Source organism: Rhipicephalus sanguineus, chromosome 6 (assembly GCF_013339695.2).
Source record: "Rhipicephalus sanguineus isolate Rsan-2018 chromosome 6, BIME_Rsan_1.4, whole genome shotgun sequence".
Taxonomy (NCBI): domain Eukaryota; kingdom Metazoa; phylum Arthropoda; class Arachnida; order Ixodida; family Ixodidae; genus Rhipicephalus; species Rhipicephalus sanguineus.
In genome coordinates, this window is record NC_051181.1 from 103,510,264 (window position 1) to 103,514,921 (window position 4,658).

Genomic DNA, 4,658 nt, shown 5'->3' on the forward strand with positions numbered 1-4,658 from the left:
CATCAGGTCATCTTATGACGTTGACAAAACACTTCTTTCATCGCGCGCTCCTGTCGTGTTCGTCATATCTTCCCCCTCGCACATAAGAGAAATTTTTATCTCGCCGTGAAAAACGCGCAAGAGCTTTTTCTGAGCTCTCTTAGCGCTTGCCCTGCTTGCCCCTGCTGCGCAGTTCGCGAAAACAACATGGCGACGTAAACTGTGTGTGTCGGTGCCGATTTTCGCAAACGCTAGGGTTCCTTCAGCGTTCAACTGGATGTGCTGTGAATACCGCTGATTTTTCGGTGCGCGCAAGCCGTGTGAAGACCGACGGCAGTGTCTCTTGGTGTGCGGTGAAGCGTAGCGAAGCCTGTGCCTCGGTGTGTTTATGAAGCGGGGATCGGCGCCTGTGTACCGACGGTAACTAGCACTCGAGGAGCCTGCAGTGCGTGTTTGAGTGTTGGTAACAGTTCGTTTGCTTCGCTTTCCAGTGTCTCAGTAAGGTGCAGTGCGGCATTTCGAATTGGCAACATTTCGGCACGTTATGTTTTACTTGAGTGATTCCGTGCTCGCACGGTAACGCATGAACTACGACTACGCTCTGTATTTGGTTCTTGCTTCGCCACGGGTTAGCCCGTGCGCTTCTATTTTCTTGTAAGCAGTCCAGGCAAATGCGGTGCTCGGGAGTGAAGTGATGTGCGTTGTGAACAGTGGCGCTGTGCTGTGTTGACATTTCCAAGACTTGTGAAGAGGCTGTGCCCGTGTGACAGAAGATTAAAAGCGTTGATAACCGTGTTTCGCCCTACGAAGTTGCGATGGTGCTTTATGAGGGCTTTAAGGATTTGGCGCTGGGCTTGGCGCTTTCTTTTTTAACTCGTTTCTTCTTGTTGTGATAACTGTAATCCGAACGTCATAGCGTGTCGAACCGAAGTCGCGCGCCGAGACATTCTGCTGTAAATGTGGCTGCTTTGGCAGTACGCCTTGACTGTTCTCCGGTGAAAACTTGGACTTGTAGTACCTGGCAGCGAAAGCACGTGGACGTCACGCTTCGCTTCGGACAGAACACACTTCTCACTGGTGCCTTGCCTTGGATGAAGTCGTAGACCAGCACCGGCTAACTACAGGTTTTCGAGTCCATCTGTCCTGTCGTTTTGCATGGCAGTGGAGCCTTGCCTACAGCGGCCCACGGCGATTGGTCACGCTTCACCAGTGGACGTACACGTCTTGCTAGCCTTGCATTTCTACGTCAACGGCAGCTTCCAGTCCACAGACGTCTTTTGCCTGTGGCTGCAGAGCACATTCGATTCCCGATGACGCCGACGGCTGCTAATATCGTTGTGCCATCGGTGAGTTGAACTTGCGCAACTAATTTCGTTGTTATTCATGTAGCGCTATAACGTACGTTTGTAAGTTTTTCATCCCATCAGATGTAATGTCACCCCATGTTAAGTTCCAGTACGAAAAATGTACTACTACCGCTTTGTATATACGTATATATGGGCAATATACGTATATTGCAATATGAGCAAGTACACCAGCAGTTTTTACGATTTGGCTTAAGCAGGCTTTTATCTGATTATTAAAGGGAGCCTGTCTGTTTACCACGCTTGATAGTTCAGTGAAAAATATTTGATGCGAATTTATTCTCCAGGAGCCATGTAGCACTTCTTCAGGGATTCCCTTTATATTGCAAAATTACTTGTATAGAAGATTACTGTTGTGGCAGCACTATACTTTACCAGGACATATATATCTTACGGTATGTAAAGCTTACATGGGGCTTCAGTTTGTTGCAGATTGAATATGGCATATTTGATAGCTTTGACTAAGTGATAGTTTTTGTGCTACTGCCAAATATGTATTAAGAGCGCTTTCAATGATGGTTTTTTAATATATCCTGTTTGGCCTCTTCACAGATCGCAGACTATAGTAAGGTCCTGGAATCCATCGATTGCAAGCACTGGAAAATCAAGCCACCTTATGACTTGGAGCACATGTACAGAAATAGGAAGGACTTGTGCTCCCTAAATGTACAAGTCTTTTGCAACGGTAGGGGTGTCATCATCCAGCCGACCTCAAAGGGGCCTGGAAGCACGCATGGCAGCCTCATCTGGATGGACTGTGCTCTGCCTGGGAGCTTCAAGGGCAGAAAACTGCCTAATGGCTGGTTGCTAGGTTAGTTTTTTTAAAGTACAGATGGTACAGTAAACACCGGTTAATGTACACACCTTCACAACCCAAACATTGTTAGTAACAGTGGATGCTTGTATTATTTTCACACACCAATGCTAATTGGACACTTAAGGAGAAGCAAACTATGATGGAATTGACAATGTCGCAAGTGTAAAGTCTGCAGCTTGTGAAGTTTACTTCATACATGTGAGACTGGAAAGTTGTGCTTTTGAAATAGCACAAATACTTTTATTGCTTATTGAGCTCTTGTGCTTGTGACGCACTCACTGTATCAAGTGCTCTGTATGGAAATAGCAAGTGGGTGAAAATCGCCTGGCTGTTCGCAACATGCAGGGAGAAAGAGCTCAGACAAGACAGGAGCAGTAAATGCGCATTTTTTTTAAAAGCTCATCTTTTTTTCAATGTTGTTGCATATGTTGCATTTCCGTCGTACATGTTCTCAGCACAATTGCATAGTCGCACGGTTATTTCTACAAATCGTATTTGACCTGAATACACGCTTGTTGATCTCTGAAGGTGACTTTCCCTATGCCTGAGAGCCATGGGTGCTCACCCTCCTGTCCGTGGCTGGCCCAGCTAAGCAGCAGTGCAGTGCAGCCCCCACCCATGCAAGACAAGTCATACAGTGCACCTTTGGTGTTCTGAGCACGACACAGCATATCCGTCCGGCATGACATTGACAGCAATAGTGATGATGGTGAGTGTTTGTGGAAACCATAAGAGCCTATTAACATGCATTTGTGGATTATGAGTGCGTTTGTTGCTCACAATCATTTCTCCTAATCAAGTGCATCTTTTTTTCAAAGTGTACTTTTGGTAGGAAAAACGGCTTTGAGAAACAAAAACACACATAATCCGCAAGTGCTTTGTGCTTTGTAGTCTTCAGAATTGTTCCTGCACACTGTATGATGACGTGGCTATGTTAGATAACGTTAAAGTGATGAACAATAGCTGTTGTCTTGTAACATAGCAACACATGAGTACACTCTAAGAAAAAATAGAGTATTTTTAGTATTTCTGCCACACAACAATAACGTAATCATGCTTGCTCGGGTTTTCTTTTTTGAAAAACTGGCTCTTGGCACTTTCCTATCAAGAATGCTGTCACTCTAATGACGCGCGGTGGTAACGCGAGGAAAGTACGTGAGATGGATGACGATTGTAGTTGTGGGGTGGCAATACTCCCCAAATACTTCATTTTTTCTTAGAGTGTAGCACAGTGAACTCATTTGCGGTCGGCTTCTTGCACCTAGTGTAAAGTCGAAATAGAAGATACTTTATTGGCTTATGTCTCACTATTAGGCAGAAGTTTGTTGCCTTCAAAATGAACATCGTAGTTATACATTTATATCATAAAATATTTTTTCAAAGACTTCATTGTTGGTGGCTCTATGTTCAGATCTTTTTTTTTGTTTTTAATATTTCTTAATACTTGTCATCGGCTTCTGAAAATACGAGAGCTGGAGTTTCTAGCACATATCAGTTGTCCAGTTTTACACATAGCACGGTTGTAACAATCATCTGCATTTTTCTATGTTCCAGCAGTACCACGGGATCAGGTGCCTCACTGTCATCTAATTGTACAGTGTATCTCGGACAAAACGCACAAGGCCAACAAGTAGACAGCGACTACCAGTGACTGTGTCCTGCCGTTCAATGTGCACGTCAACAGACAGAATGCATTGTGATATCTGGAACAGTATGAATTGTATGGTGAGAATCTGCACAGCTGTACTTTAATTGTTGAGCAGTGCATCATTCAGCAATTCCTTGCACTTGAGGATTCAAAATTAATTAAATTCTGCATTTAATATACAAAACCTTGACATTAATGTACAGCACACTGTAGTAGTATTGTGCAAATTAATTTTGGCTACCTTGAATTTTTAACATGCTCGTAAATCAAAGTGCATGTGTGTCTCTGCATTTCTCTGCCATTAGAAACAGCAGCCATGGTCGGCAACCAAAACCGTGTTTTCATGTTTGGTAGTGCAAGAATGAAGCCATTGAAGCGGGTAATTTTGCACTTGGTCGATATAGTCGTTCAGGATACGCGAATTAGTATAGCACAAATGATTTTCTGTTTATATAAGCTCTGGAAAGTCCTTCTCCACGGATTATTTAGATGCAAGAGGAGCGTCACTATTCCTAGTACGTCCAACAAGTTTTAGCACCTGTGTAATGTTATCCCGTCGCCTGTCTGTCCTCTTCAACAGTCACCCTCTCTGAAGGTAAACATTAGACAGAAGTCTGTCTGGTTGGATAAGTAAACTGAGAAAACTATTATTTATTCTCCAACCAAAGTTACGAAAACATGTAAGAACCCGACGTTTCGGAACCAGCTTGGTTCCTTCCTCAGGGGGGACTGCGGCGGCTTGGCAGCGGCCTCTTTAAGGCACTCTTGCGGCGGTTAACGACCCCACGCATTACCGCGGAGCGTAGCCCATACGCATACACTGGGGGGAGAGTTACGTGTTCTTACGTGT

The 4,658-nt window shown here is 44.4% G+C and overlaps 1 long non-coding RNA gene across 1 annotated transcript; it reads left to right on the plus strand.

The window, feature by feature from the left end:
- The first annotated feature begins 1,130 nt into the window (after window positions 1–1,130).
- On the plus strand, window positions 1,131–3,816 carry LOC125758797 (uncharacterized). Its single transcript, XR_007416424.1, has 4 exons — window positions 1,131–1,325; window positions 1,896–2,154; window positions 2,689–2,869; window positions 3,715–3,816. It is a non-coding gene; the product is annotated as an uncharacterized LOC125758797 (long non-coding RNA).
- The last annotated feature ends 842 nt before the right edge of the window (window positions 3,817–4,658 follow it).